At 46.7% G+C, this 16353-nt stretch overlaps 1 pseudogene; it reads right to left on the bottom strand.

Moving 5' to 3' along the window:
• Positions 1–825: 825 nt before the first annotated feature.
• The window catches only part of LOC138262471 (cis-aconitate decarboxylase-like), a 38131-nt pseudogene continuing 22603 nt past the window's right edge, over positions 826–16353 (bottom strand).

Below are 16353 nucleotides of genomic sequence, written 5' to 3'. Positions count from 1 at the left end.
TCTGAGTGAGGGGTCGGTGACAATTAATGTTAATTAACCAGCACTAAAATCACGAAAGCTCTAAGGATGAAAAGCGATATCAGATTGTGATTTATTTGTAAAATGCATCAAGCTCCTTGAAGCCATAAAATATGTATGCATATTATTTGAATGATAAGAAACCATATCATTCACCTTTACCAGGACTTCGGCGGAGTTTGGTCAAAATACAGGAAGATGTTCCCATTAGACCGCATTGTAATCAATCTTAAGTACTTGTTCAGCTGTCCATGTTCCGGTTGTTATTTATGTACTTGTGCGTGTCAGGGAAGCTTCTAAAAACAGGGAGGCTTTTTTTTATACAGATTGTGAAACTGGCAGGGGGGCCAAGCATGATGAGCAAAAAATAAAAAGGAGATCTTCATAAGTAAGATCTGGGTCTGAGAGTCTCAAATCTCACAGCACCAAACTGTGGCTGCCTTGTAAGTTACTATCTAAAATGTCAGGTGCTTACAGAGCAAAAAGTACAGTCATTGTACAATAAATTCAGGACGTTTATTCAAAATTAAATAAATAACCACAGAATAACAAAACTTGTTTCACTGACAAAATCTGACAGGCCGGTATCGTAAGTTCTTGAATTCATGTAACTTGTCCTGTGTTTTTAGAAAATTAGATATGAGAGAGCGGGACAGGGAGAGTTCAATTCTAGAATACAATTGAAGGTCCTGCAGAGAGGATGCCAGGTGTGAGCTGTCTGCCAGACTCTCGATCTCCTCCACCACCTCAATAATGGCCTCCGCCTGGTCTTGGTGGAGCACATGGGTAGCGTTGAAGCGGAACTTCTCATGGAGCGAGTCTTGGCTGAGGGGCTTCCTCCAGTATCCATAGAACAAGAACAGAGCAGATGGCAGCGGGGTTGAAGAACCCCATCATGTTGATGACTCGGTTTCTGACTGAGATGGCAGCGTCTGCGACCCAGTGCATGCCCAAGTGAGCTGGGAACCTCTTGAAGGCAATGTCTTGCTTCTCCAAGAGGAAGCTGTAATCTTGATCTGGCAGTGCCAGTGGTGAGGGCTGGTAGTCACCATAGAAAGCACTGAACCCTGAGCAGCCGGGAACATCGTCCAAGAAGAGTGGGTTGGCTTCCATCCTGTGGGCAGCTAGAAGTGCTGCTTCCATGCCAAGGCGGGTGGCGTTGCCAATATGGAGAGGCTTGGCAAGAGTTGCTGCATTGGCCGTGGGTGCCCCTGCCAGAGAGGCAGCGATCGCCAGAGCATGGGCACATTGGTCTGCATTCAACGAAAGGAGTTTTGCTGTGGCAGCAGCACTGCCCATGGTGCCAACAACAGAAGGCGGGTGAAACCTAAAGGAAATATAAATAACTGTCAAACATTAAACAATGATAATACCAAGATAAAGAGGCACAATGCTGACAATGAGTGTGAACGTAGGAAATATACTTAAAGCATCTCAGACATGCAACATTTATGCCATCATGCAGTATGAGGAGGAAATGAAAATATGCAAAGATCTAACGAAGAATTTAACACAAATGAATAATCCTCTTATAGTGAGCAGAAACATAAACCATACCATATTTACATTGTATTGTCTGCTCTCCACATACATGATTTTGTGTGCATCATAGGTTCCTCTTGGGTTAGTTCTGCCCATCAGGCAAACATCATAACATTATCCTCTTTAGGGATCTCATACATAATATATAGACTATTTTTAGGCTCTATGACCATTATAACCATGACCTGGAGATACACATCTTGTGTTGGTCATAGGATATTTATGTCCTTTCTGGACATTACAAATACCTCTTGGGGATATTGCTGGCTTCTTTGGAGAAATTAATGAGTCTTTCTTGCTCCTCAATTTCCACGCTGAATGCCAACAGGAAATTTGAGCCGCTGGGTCAGGATCCCATGGGGACCATCTGAGAAGCAGCCATTAGAGCTGGTAGACTGGCAGGGTGCCAAGTGTCATCGAAGTCCATGGAGTGAGTCTGTTAGAAAGGAGGAGAGAGTTAGGAGGTCCTTAAAGAAGAGGGGGGTCAGGAAGTGATAATAACCAGGGTGATAGTGTGATCGACCTATGGAAATTTCCAGATCTGGAGGATCCATATTTCTAAGATTTTGTTGAGGGTCGGCACCATTGTGGTGTACAGACTTTTAAAAGAAGTGGAAAGAGACAAGAACGTCCATTGGAGGAGATAGCATTGGACTAAAATTCTCACAAACTCTTCACTCTTAGTTTACCATTCATGGAAAAATTTATAGGCAGCTGTCAAATTTCTTACCGCTACTCCATTGACATATGCAGGCAGCATGGAAGGGATTCTCAGTCCTTTCCTTCCTTACACAGAGCCGATAGCAGACAAGGAGAACATGTCCTGTTAGAGAGACAACTAAGTTAGGAATGAATAGTGCACCTAGACACCCAGTGCAGGAAGAAGGGAGCTTGTGGAGTTTGGATAACTCAACGCTAAACACCAGATGGTACACTTCATACATAGTGAGGTCTAATAGAAGAAACACAGGAGCAGGTGAGGGATCTCCAAGAGTAGAGGTAGTGTTTCTGAAGGACATCTGTTAAGGAGATCAGAGGTCCCCGTGTTTAGACGCTTGTTCTAGTCCATCCTCACTCTCCTGGTGGTGTCTCAAGATATTAACCGCTTAACATCTGATGGGAGGGAAGACTGGGGTGTGATTAGTGGACTAGTAATTCAAGTTGTGTTTTGTGAATTTGGGCCTGATTTAGATCTTGGCGGATGGGGTTAATCTGTCACAAATGTGATGGATATCCCGTCTGCTGTATTACAGTTCTATTATATCCAGTGGAAATTGTAATATGATGGATGGAATAGCCGTCATGTTTCTGACAGAGTAACCAGTCCGCCAAGATCTAAATCAGGCCTTTGGACTTTGTTTCGTCTTACCTATTATTTCAGGTAGATGGTCACACTGTTGGTCTATAGGGTTATGTAATAGGTAGGTAGACCAATGTGTGTTGCTTAGTTAGGTCCAAGACTCTGGTAACAAGTTAAAATCTCAAGGTTATATTGAACTACTAAACTCTGAAAAGGGGTTTAATTAAGGGATGGCATGATGCATGGACCGTTGCTTTTTTAAAAGTAAATGTCTCCTTTTCCCTTAGAGTATCTCAAGGTCATGCTAACTTTCTGGGTCTTGGTTGGATGTTTAAATTGTTTTGCTGTCAGCCTTAACTGACAGTACAGGTGCACGTTTTGATGTATGGGGTATTAATGGCCGAGTAGTCCATGATGTGCTTTCTGGTTTTGACCCTGATTGCCTTTAACCGATAGGATCTCAAAAGGATTATGGCCTTTAGGGTTTTCAATAGCTGGGTGGCATATAGTGGGTGTGTTTGTTGTAGCCATGTCTCTGGTTGGACCACAAGGAGATGGTGACTATTGCATGTCCAAAGGGAATTAATGGACGTGTGTTGCTTTGTATTTCTACAGTGTATTCCGTAGTGCAGCACCTGCTGACTTTTACCTAGCAGAATAACAGGAAGATGGGCCCACTGTTGCCCTAAAAAGGGGTTTTAATTGATGTATGTTGCATAGTGCATTGCTTGATGTGTTCCATGTCTACTATTGTCTGACAGTGTCCCAGGGAGATGGTCACACTTTTGTCCTACAAGGGTTTTTAATGAATATGTGTGGCATGAGGTGTTCCATGTTGCATTCCAAATCATCTTTTACTTGGCAGTATCAGAGGGTGATGGTTACCTGTTGGCTAAGAAGGTGTTTGCATGGATGTGTGTTGCATGGTGTGTTGCTTGGTATGTTCCATGTCACATCTTACCTGGGAGTATGGAGAGGGCGATGGCCACACTGTCGGCCAAGAGGGTGTTTTAATGAATGTGTATTGCATGGTATGTTCTTTGGGGTGTTCCAAGTCTCCTCTTACCTGGCAGTATCCCAGGGCGATGTTGAATACATAAGACGCGCTTTCCTCCAGTCCAACCCGATGCAGTCCAGGTTCATATATTTGGTTCAGTGCGGCACAGCTTGGAACAGGTGATCTGCTTGGACTCCATGTATGAAGGAAGGAAACCTGCTGGTGACCACCTTCTCCAGGGGGCTCCTCTCCAGCTCTGTATGAGAAGAAGAGACAAGATCAGAACTACTGGCGCACTGGGTTGGCATGAGACCAGAGTCCAGCTGATCCAGACCAGCACCAGTGCTTGTTTACATGGGACAATCATTAAACAGGACCCTTGGAGTGTAGACTGATAGCAGACTCCAGCCGGGGCGAGCAGCACCAGAACAAGTAACTGGGACCATGGCATAAGGGACCCAAGTCAAGGTGAGTGACCCCAGAACCAGTAACTGGCAGCCAGAGGATACAGGGAGACATCAGAATAGGGAAAGTGACAAAAGAACCAGTAACTGGGCTCACGATATAGAGAGCGGTCTCAGACCAAAGGGAGTGACACCAAGACCTGTAACTGAGTACAGAAGATACAGAGCGACCTCAGACCAGAGTGTGAGTGAAGAGAGACTTACCCTCCACCACTGCCGCGTGCACCTGCCTGGACATCCTGAGGATGGCCTGTGGTTTCTGGAAGAAGAAAGAGGGTGATATTAGCCGAGTTGGTGCAGAGAATCAGAGCATGGAAAGGAGAGTAAAGGGGTAGAGAAGCAGAGCAGAGGGCAACAGGTCCGAGAAGGGGAAGGGGACAGAGAAGGAGAAATAACAGAGGAGAGATTTCAGGGTGGTCACTCTTAGCAGCCTCATTCTGTCAAACTGCTGCCCAAGGCTGGTGAAGGAGTACATTCCACCTGGTCCATGGCCAGTCTTAGCCTGGTAAATGCGCAATCCTAGGATGGCCCATGAGCTGACCTACTATGGCACATAAGCAGTCACTGCCTGGCGTATCAGCAGTTAAAGCCTGATTTACAAACAGCCCTGGACTTGCACATTAGCTTCAGAACTGCCCCTCTGTCAAAGGTAAGAGACCTGGCATGTGTGAACAGCACTGTTGGAGCAGTGAGTAGTAGTCAGGCATTATAGGCACCACCCTGGCATATGATGCCACAACCTGGACACATGACATATGATGTCAGCACTCTGACAAATTATGCCAGTACCTTACATATTAAGTCACCACACGGACATATGATGAAAGTACCCTGACATTATAGGAACCGCAAGGAAATATTATGCCAGCACCTTACGTTGGCATACATCTGATCACACCACTCTGACAAAGGATGCCAGTCTTTTGGTCTATGATGTCAGCACCCAGGCATATGAAGCCAGCACTTTGGCCCATCATTTCAGCACTTGAGGTGATTCTGTTCTGGTGCAGGCATTCTGATGGCACAGGAACAGTGTGGGCATGATACCAGTTGGCACAGTATGAAACTGTGTATGTAGCTCCTTCCGTAGATGTAGATAATGTTTCTTCGTGCACAGTGTACCAATCAGGCACTATTTATCATGTGGCACAAGCATGTTACCTGAGACCACTTATGTATAATGGCACGGTTCTCTGATCGGCTAGAGTGTTGTTTGGAAACACCCCCCTCCAGGGCACCCTCTAAAGCAGGGATCTTCAAACTGGGGGGCGGGCCCCCCTCAGGGGGCCTCAAGTGATCCCAGGGGGCGCAGGGCTCTGGCCAAAAGAAGCATTACACAGATAACAGTGTTTTGTTTTAAGCAGAAACATGTTATTGCATTTTTAAAAAGGTAACAGTACTGAACTGCAATGTTTAAATACGTCTAGACATATTTAAACATTGACATCGCTATAAAATATTTGTGAAAAATTCTGAAGCGGGGGCCCAATTAAATATTTTTTAACCGGGTGGGGGGGAGCGGCATTAAAAATTTTGGAGACCAGTGCTCTAAAGCCTACTGCTATTGAAAAACGGTGTGTAATGTGCATTACTACACATACCTTGAGAAACAAGTACCTACAATCCAGACCCAAACTCCTTTTAGTGCCATCTGATGCTGGCCATGCTATATTTTAAAGAGCTGTTTGTGCTTCGCAGCCTCTGTTTGTTAACAGCAACAGCACAACAAACAACAGAACTGCAACAAAACCCGCAGACGCTTTATATATTACTGTGTTTTTCATGATAATGGCCCAGCACGACAAACGCACTTGTTGGTGAAAATCTTACAACAGACCTTAATAAACTACCCGAGATGCTTCGCTAGTGCTCCCGGCAGACAGAACATCTACAGTCCGAACAGCACACAGCCACATGACAAATGGACTCAGAGCGGGTCATATCGTAGCACGTGATGAGGTAAGATTAAAAGGTGCTCTCCTTTTATTCACCAACGCACATTTACATTTTGAGAAAAAAAACATGCAAATATAAGGATACCAAAAATATATAAAGAGTATGAGAATGCTAACGTGAAATAAAAAACGAAAACAAATGTGAAGAAAGAGTATCATGACCACGTGCATCTTCTAATAAGCAAAAGCCCTGCCTCTTGTATTTTACAAAAACAATCTTTGTCTAAAAAAACCGGAATAAATTTCGAGATGGAGGGATAGGTTTTCAAGCAACGTAAGTGGGTATGGAAACAAATAATGTCTCCCAAACAGAAGCAAAATATATAAATCTAGCCGTTAAAGCTGTGAAAACTTAGGCCCATATTTATACTTTTTTAGCGCCGCATTTGTGTCGCTTTTTGACGCAAAAGTGGCGCAAACTTACTTAATACAATTGTATTTTGCAAGTTTGCGCCGCTTTTGCGTCAAAAAATGATGCAAATGCAGCGCTAAAGAAGTATAAATATGGGCCACAATTGTATGTTGCAAGTTTGCGCCGTTTTTGCGTAAAAAAATGACGTAAATGCGGCGCTAAAAAAGTATGAATATGGGCCTTGATATCTGTGGCAGGGGCTCATCTAGAAGGCGCATTGAAGCATCTTGTAAACTGACATCTTCCTCTATCTGGAAAGAGGTCTTTTCGGTCGCTAAAGTCTCTCACTGTCCCAAGAGAGATCTTCTCTGTCTCTACAGTCAGTCCCTGTCTCAAGAGAGGTCTTCCCTGTCTCTGCAGTCAGTCTATCCCAAGAGAGGTCTTCTCTGTCTCAGCAGTCAGTTTCAGCCCTAACAGAGGTTTTCTCAGTCTCCATAATCACTTGCTGTCTTTCGAGATGGACCGTCTCTGCTCCGTAGTCTATCCCTATCCACCTCAGAGGGGTCTTTTCTGTCTCTGTCCTGGGACAGCCCTCTGCTCTCTCTTGTGATGACAGGAAGGGGCAAGAAATGCTCTGGTGCTGATAGGTGTTGTGTCTCTCACCCGCCAGAGGTTATATACGCTTAAGAGGGAGGTGGTTACTGTCATGTTTGCAATGGACTCGTACATTTAGGCCCTCATTATGACTTTGGCGGTCTATTCCGTAGACCATCAAAGTCCCTGCGCCATATGACCGTCAGTGTTGGCGGTCTGAAGACCGCCATATTATGGCTGCTGGCTGCTCTCTGCCACTATTTGGCGGGGAAGCCGCCAGCAGCCATACTGGCAGTCGGAGGTCTAGTGGAGCTTGCTCAGCCGCCACCACCACATCACCACAACACCACCCACTGTATTACAACATTGTAAACGGCGTGGCGGTGTTGTGTCGGCGGGGCACTGGCAGCGGAGCAAGCGCCATGGACCCCGTTCCCTCCTGGATGACCACCAAAACCACCAGGTAAGGTGATCGCCCGACAGGGAGGGGGGGGTGTTGAGTGTTGTGTGCATGGATGGGGGTGTGCATGTGTGTGAATGGAGGGCGGTGTTGTGTGTGTTTGTGTACATGTGTGTGCAAGTGTCTGTGAGCTTGTCTGAATGTGTGCATGCAGAGGGTGGGGGGTGTCATGGCCGCGTGTGCATGTGTCTGTGAATGAGTGAGCGTGGATGTGTGCGTGTATGTATGTAAGTGTGGTGTGTGCGTGCGTAGATCTGGGATGTGGGGGTCAGTATGGGGATCGTGGTGGGGGGTCAGTAAGGGGACCAGGGGGGAGGAAGGGGGTGTCGGAGCTTGGTGGAGCAGGGGGCTTCTGATGGGATTGGGGGGGCCTCCTACATAGAGGGGGGTTGGTGAGTCCTGATGTGGCTACAGGAATTATTATTCCTGTTGCCAGAATCTTTACAGCCAGGGATTTTGTGGCGGGCTGCCGTCACTGAATCCCTGGCAGTAAGGATACTCATTATACCGCAGGTGGTGTTAGGTGGATCGCCGGGTCGAAGGTGATCAACCTTCAGCTAGGTGGTTCTGCACCGCCACGCTGTTGGCGGTCTGACCGCAACCGGAGGCCTGGCTGTGCAGGACCACCAAGGTCTTAATGACCACCTTAGTATTCCATGGGAGGGGGGTTTTGTGTTTTACCCCACCTTGTTTTGAGAAGATGGTAGTGGCCATGACATAGACAGGGCTAGTTAATTAAATGCCTGGGGATCGGGAGCTCGTGGTCAAAGAGCGACTACGTGTGTGAGCATTCATTTGTCGCACTGCGCTCCACCTTACCACGCTGCACAATGGAACAAACTGGTGATGAAGGTGGGATCTTCCCTCCAACGCATCTACCGCTGCATGCTGCCTGGCCTGCCCACTCACCCGACTCTTACGCGGGGTTGCCCATGTCATCTGCCTCTGACAGTGCACATTGGTTTTCCAGCTGGTTCGCGCTGCCGAGTGTTCCACTGTGAACAGGAGTCACATCAAAGCAGCTGCTCGTGCAGATGAGGCGGCTTGCTCCATCTCTCAGCAGCCCCTGAAGAAGGTCACAGTGCCACTGAGCAAGAGCAGGAATGTGGTGAGAGCAGCTGCTCGTGCCGTAAAGGCGGGCTGCTCCACAACACGGTAAAACCAACAGATAATTGCCACAGTACTGTTGAGAAACTAGTGCCACTCCCTAAACACCTCAACACAAGGAAGCTTCATTCCAAGGGGAGCATGCCATCATAAGCATCTTCAAACTAACGTTGTGCTGTCACTGCAAGCCTAGAAAGAATCAGCACCATCTGACACTGCGTGCACACCAGTTCCGGAGCCACCTCCAACTGTAAGTTAACTCTTTGAACATACTCCAGGAGGCACTTATACCTAACAAGGACTTGTGCAGCATTAATACACGTAATGACAGTGAAAGCTACTCAAGACCCTGACACACAAACACCTACTATTCTTGCACGAGGAGAACTTACTAAGTCGCCCTGGTACCCACCTTTGCCCATTTATACAGGCATTTGGACGCCAACTAAGCAATCAAGTCACAAGAGTGCAAAGTGAGGTGACAACAACAGACACTCCACTTCCAACTACTGATTCTCCAGCCAGCCCCCAATGGCATCCACTCCAGCCCTTTGTTGTAGAAGGTATCCCCAATCATTGTCGCTTGCAAGCGCAAACAACTGGGTGAAGTCAGGATATGCGTCAACATGCATCAACCCAACTTAGCCATAAAATATGAGTGACATCTAACAACTACGATAGAGGACATTGTTGCCGAGGTAAGCGGATTGAGCTGGTTCTCCAAAATGGATTTACAAACTGGATACCATCAACTACGATTGGCTCCAGAGTCAAGAACCACCACAACATTCTCCACCCATGTCAGCTTAAGGAGGTACAAGCACCTCCGTTTTGGGGCAGAAGTCTTCCAGGATACTGATATTTTTGTACCTTGAAGGAACCACCGTGGGAACGGTTTCTTTCAAGCTCTAGAGACAACTACTGGGCTATTTGACACAGTAATGTGCCATGGTTGTGCATCAGAAGAGTCTTTTGGAATACAGAACAATTACTGTGCCTGAGATTAATTCTCCAGTTCAATCACTTCATCCTTCACTCCCTTTTAAACAGGGATATAGGTGCCATGTACTTGACAGGCCTCCATTGCTGAGGATCATTCCATATCTCTGATCTAAAATGGTACTTTACCATAACACTCACCCCATTCAGAGATATAATATAACTTTTATTTTGTTTCTCAGCAGATAACTATATTTCTTGGTTGAATAGATAAAGTATAGTTTGGATAAAATGTTTACATGTTGAAACAAATGTGTTTCCTTCTCTCAGGAAGCAGGGCCTTCCTGCTGTCCACTCTTCCAACTTCTCATCCCACAATGAGGTATAAAGTCTGATGTAGGAATGGGGGCGGTATATATATATATATATATATATATATATATATATATATATATATATATGCGTGTGTGTGTGTGTGTGTAACTAGTCAGCCACCCACTTTTTATCTGTTGTTTCTCACAAGTTGGACCAATTGTAGAGTCGTCAGCCAATCTGAGTGGAGAAGCTAACACCACTCACCACAACCAAGCCTAGGCCACGCTGAGAGACAAAGTAATTACTATTACCAACACAAGAGGAGTATCTGAGAACACTGTGCTCAGAACCCAGACCAAGAAGTCTTCTGTGTGGCCTGCTTTGAAGAGATATTTACCAGAAATAGGGGGTTATTCCAACTTTGGAGGAGGTGTTAATCCGTCCCAAAAGTGATGGTAAAGTGACGGATATACCATCAGCCGTATTACGAGTCCATTATATCCTATGGAACTCGTAATACGGCTGGTGGTATATCCGTCACTTTACCGTCACTTTTGGGACGGATTAACACCTCCTCCAAAGTTGGAATAACCCCCATAGTCTTTTAGCATTGTCAGCCATCCTAATGACAGTAGGTTTTGGTAGATTTTTAGTCAATAACTCACCTTTAGCAGGTTGGGTCACCAAGTATAAACATCATAAAGTTTACAATGGGACTCAGTTTAAACAAAAAATATTTGCTAACTGGGGGTAGATGAAGTTTCATAACTTTTTTTTAGCAACTGAAAACAATTCAAAATAATTTGATGTTTGTCTACTCTTTATCTAAAGAATATCAGTAAGCTAGTGTAGGAAAGTGCCACTGTTGGGATGGTTACCCCCGCCCCCCACTTTTTGCCTGATATTGATGCCAACTTTGACTGAAAGTGTGCTGGGACCCTGCAAACCAGGCCCCAGCACCAGTGTTCTTTCCCAGAATCTGTACCTTTGTTGTCACAATTGGCACATCCCATGGCACACAGTTAAGTCCCTTGTAAAAGGTACCCATGGTACCTAGTGCCCTGTGGCCAGGGATGGTCCCCAAGAGCTGCAGTATGTATTATGCCACCCTGGGGGACCCCTCACCAAGCACATGCACACTGCCTTTGCAGCTTGTGTGTGCTGGTGGGAGAAAAAGGCAAAGTCATCATGGCACCCCTCTCAGGGTGCCATGCCCACAAACCACTGCCTGTGACTTAGGTAAGTCTCCCCTCTAGCAGGCCTTACAGCCATAAGGCAGCGTGCTGCACTATACCACAGATGAGGGCATAGGCTGCATGAGCAATATGCCCCTACAGTGTCTAAGTCCATTCTTATACATTGTACGTGCAGTGTAGCCATACTGAGTATATGGTATGGGAGTTTGTCATTATGAACTCCACCGCTCCATAATGGCTTCACTGAATGCTTGGAAGTTTGGTATCAAACTTCTCAGCACAATAAACCCACACTGATGCCAGTGTGGTATTTATTGAGAAATGCACCCAGAGGGCATCTTAGAGATGCCCCCTGTATGTTAGCCAAACTGCTAGTGCAGGACTGACCGGTCTGTGCCAGCCTGCCACTTTCAGACAAGTTTCTGACCACATGGGCTGAAAGCACTTGTGCGCTCTGTGGCCAGAAACGAAGCCTGTCCTAGGTGGAGGTGCTTCACACTCCCCCCTGCAGGAACTGCAATACCTGGCGGTGAGCCTCAAAGTCTCAAGTCTCGGGTTACAGTGCCACAAGGCACTCCAGCTAATGGAGTTGCCCGGACAAAGCCCCACTTTTGGCGGCAAGTCCGGCAGGAAAATTAAGGAAAACAGGGAGGAATGACCACCCCAGCTAGGACCACGCTTAAGGTGTCCAGAGCTGAGGTTCCCCCCCTCCCTGCAGAATCCTCCATCTTGGTTTGGAGGACAGGGATCAATAAGGTTAGGTTTGTGCCCCCCCATCCCAAAGGGCGTGGACACAAAAAGGGTGTAGTCACCCTCATGGACAGTAGCCATTGGCTACTGCCCTGTGACCCTTGTAACGCCCCTGAATCCAGGATTTAAGGGCCTCCCTGAACCCAGCTCACCAGATTCCTGGCAACCTGACAAGAGAGAAGAAGGACTGCTAAGCTGAACAGCAGAGAATGAGGAAGATGCAAACTGACATGGCCCCAGCCCCATTGGCCTGTCTCCTGCTTCAGAGAACCTGCGCAAAGAAAGCGGCACATCCAGTGGGACCAGCAACCTCTGCCAAGCTCTAGGGGACTGCCCTGCACTCCAAAGGACCAAGAACTCCTGAGAACAGCGGCCCTGTCCAGAAAATTAACTTCACCAAAGGACGTCAGAGCCTCCCTGGATCGGTGATTCCTGACCACCCGCACCTGAACGCCTTTGGCCGGTGACCAGGTGGCCCAACCAGCTAGAGAGAGTCCCCAGGCGAATGTGAGCAAGTGTCCACCCTGTGTTGACCTCTCCTCCCCTCTACGACGACGCCTGCAGAAGAAATCCCGAGGACACCTCTGACCACGAACGCTCTGAACTAAGATATCCGACGTCTAATGGCCCACTGTACCCACGGCCCCCAGGCCTTGGAGAACCCGACCTCCAGTGCAGCTATGTTCAGCAGGCAGCCCTCCTCCCTGTCCAGCCTGTGGTTTGTTCAAGTCGACCCCCTGGACCACGCCTGCAGCATCTTAGTGACCCCCGGGGTCCCCTTAGAGCCCAGCATTGGAAACCCGACGCCATGTTTTCACCCTGCACCCGGCCACCCCAGTGCTGTTGAGGGTGTGTGTTTGGTGCCTACTTGTGGTCCCCCCAGCCCCCCTCTAAACCTCCCAAGTCTGCCCTCCGAAGTCGCGGGTACTTACCTGCAGGCAGGCCTGAATCCGAATACCCCCGGTCTCCATAGGACCCCATGTTAAGTTTGCCTGCACTTTGACCTCTGCCTAGTGTTTGGGGTTAACAAAGTACTATTGATATATGTATGAAATACAAATCTACCACAGTACTTACCTGCAACTTGAATCTTGTGGTTCTAGAAATAAATTAAGAAAATATATTTTTGCTATATAGAAACCATTGGTCTGGAGTTAAGTCGTTGAGTGTGTGCTTCTTCTATTGCTTGTGTGTGTACAACAAATGCTTTGCACTACCCTCTGATAAGCCTAATAGCTCGACCACACTACCACAAAAGAGAGCATTAGTATTATCTACTTTAGCCTCTGTTAAGCCTCTGGGGAACCGCTGGACTCTGTGCACACTATATATCATTTTGATATAGTATATACAGAGCCAGCTTCCTACACTGGTGGATCAGCGATGGGGTCTACGACTTTGCATTTGCTGGACTACTCAGGCAATACCTGATCACACAACTAAAGTCAAAAATTGCCTTTAGAGACTGATTTTTACATTTGGCCACTTTTTCTAATTTTTAAAAGCCGGGCTGGGGCCTTGGTTAAGTCCCCTTAGCATTTCTTTTTAGATTTAAAAAGTTATTGTAATTTAGGGATTAGTAAGTAGAAGTAGTTTTAATTTCTTTAAAAGCTATCCCAACTTTAGTAACATAATGAGCAGCTCAGAGGAAATGGTTGTGGAACTCAACCTCATCCCTTACCTCCATCTAGGGATGGCAGAGTTAAGGTTCCTCTGTAAGCTGAAAAACATTAGAACAGGTTCCAACCTTACCAAGGTCAAGCTCCAGGAGCTCTTGGCAGAGTACACCAGGGCCCACCCTGCCGAGGAGGAAGACCTCCCCTCAGACAGGGAAGATATTAGAGTTAAGAAGGATGAACTCCTCCCTCCTCACCAACTAGGGAGATCAGGGCTAGATACGATTATGCATAAGCATGCTGTGTGGAAAGGAGAGCCTAGAGTAAGGTGATAAACATGCATGCTATATCCTGAGAGGATGTCAGTGTAGGATGCTGAAGGTGCACCCAGTACTTAAACAAGGTCTTCTCAGTAAAAGGATGAAGATGTGTTGAGAGTGTAGAGTGGATTGTAGCTTGGAATAGTTAAGGTTTATGTAGTATCTAAAGGTGGTCCTCTCTGTAAAAGGATGAAGATGTGTGCGGTGTGCAGAGTGGATGGCGGCTTGTGTGCAGTATCTAGAGGGGTTCCTCACAATAAGATGAGAAGATGTATGCAGTAGCCAGAGAGGACCCCAGAGTGAAATGATACACAGGCAAAGCCTTCAGAAAGTTTTGACTAGGATTTAGAGAATGGAAAGATTGAGGCAAGAGTGAACTTGCTGTGTGGTGCCACCCATACTGCACTGTGAGCAGACTCTTTAGTTGTGGATTCCTGATTATAAAGGGAGCTTGCAGCCCAAATTTAATAATAACAGGTTGCGTGTTTTTCTAACTTGTGACTAGTATTTGGAGAATGGTGTGATTCTAGATAACAGTGAACAAACTCCTCGTCAAGTGCCACTAGTACTCCAGTGAAAATGAATACTGTCATGTGGGAGAATCCTGAATGACAGGGAGGTTGGTAGCTCTAAATTTAATAGGAGATTCTGTGGTATTTCTGAAACAGTCCAGAGTTTAGTGACTGATATTTGTGAGACAGAAAGATTCATAGACTACTGAAATCCCAGTGCAGTGCCCACCATGTCTATGATGAGAAGGAGGTCCAGCCACACAATGAAATTAAGATAATGATCCTTTTGTTTGAGTATCCATGGAAGGACCATCGATGGTTCTTACAGTCTGTGTTATGGGACAGCCTGTGGCTCTGTGATCTCACACGTGGCTTTGTTCCTCAGGTGGACGGGATCCTCTGCAATGGGCCTTCCACCATCGTCAACTGCAACAAGATTGACGGTGGGACCATCGGGTTCTTGAGGATAAGAACGGTGTCAAAATCCCACATAAGTACTGTGTCTGCATGTGTGTATCTGGGCCTCTGTGTGTGGTTGTGTGTGTCTGCACAGGGGGGGTTTCTCTTGTGTGTTTCACATACCACCCTATTCGTGTGCTGGCCTTCTTCCAGGCCTCTATTACCAGTTGTGTTGGTAGGAGTAGCCCCCGGGTGCCCTTCCCGCCATAAAGGTAGTGGAGGAATGATCTACTCCTTAACTGACTTTTTTTCTTATAGGTACATGGGGTTATCGCCCGGGGTGTATATCCAGTCATTTATCATAATAAGGTGTGCCATCCAGTAATATGCCCTCACATGTGGGAGGGCAATCCCCCCATTGTAGGAATTCCCCTGCAGCGTTTGCAGGGAAATGTGCGGGTGTTTCCTTTTCCACAGGAATTTTCGTGTCTCTCCCTCTGATCTGGTGAAAACATCCTCTGGGATCCTCACGTATGTATTTTGTAGGGTATATAGTAATTTTGGCAGGATTATCATCTTGTATAGTGCCGCCCTGCCCAGCGGTGTCAACAGTAAACAGTATCAGTAACAGTATCAGTAACAGTATCCTTGTGGGCACTCGCCATGACTGTCTTAATGTTCCTATCTAGAGATCGATCCTGCTGCAGTGTCACATAAAACCCCCAGGTACCTCAATCCCTCTTCCACCATCCTCAGATTACTAGGGAGTACTAATTGTCCTATGTCCCCCAGGTATATACTTGATTTGGTCCAATTAATTTTGTACCCAAAGTACTCACCAAATTGTTCAAAGATGTTCAACATCTGAGGGAGTGACTCTCTAGGATTCGTAATATGCAGCAGGACATTGTCAGCATATAACAATATCCTTTCATCCTCCCCTCTCCCTTCTTGGATTTGGAAGCCCCATATGTCAGGGTGGGATCATACCCTGCATGCTAGGGGTTCTAGCATCAGGGTGAACAACAGTGGCAAGAGTGAACAACCCTGCCGCACCCTCCTCTCTATGTGTAATTTGTTGGATGTGACCCCATTCACACTAACCGTTGCCACAGGGTCCGTATATAGCAGGGTTATCCAACCCATAGATTGGGGTCTAAACCCAAATCTCCAACACAAGTACTTTCAGTTGACAGTGTTGAACGCCTACTCAGCATCTATTGTCAAGACCATGTGTGGTGTCTGCCTCTGGTTCACTGTGGCCAGCCAAGTGTGCGCCTCCGGAGGTTAAGCTTTGTGGACCTCTTCGACATAAAGCCTGACTGGTTCTGATGAATCAGTAGGGATATTAGTTTATCAATCATGTTGCCAGTATTGTTGCTAAAATATTTGTCTCTATGTTCAGGAGGGATACTGGGCAGTAAGAGCTGCATTCCATGGGGGGGTTTCCCCTCTTTTGGGACCACCACTATCTTTGCTCATCCCAGGTCACAGGGAAGGCAGCCCCTTTCCTGGGC

The sequence above is a fragment of the Pleurodeles waltl genome, chromosome 10 (assembly GCF_031143425.1).
Source record: "Pleurodeles waltl isolate 20211129_DDA chromosome 10, aPleWal1.hap1.20221129, whole genome shotgun sequence".
Lineage (NCBI taxonomy): Eukaryota > Metazoa > Chordata > Amphibia > Caudata > Salamandridae > Pleurodeles > Pleurodeles waltl.
The sequence above is the reverse complement of the archived record's forward strand: the minus strand, read 5'-3'. Positions and strand labels throughout refer to the sequence as shown.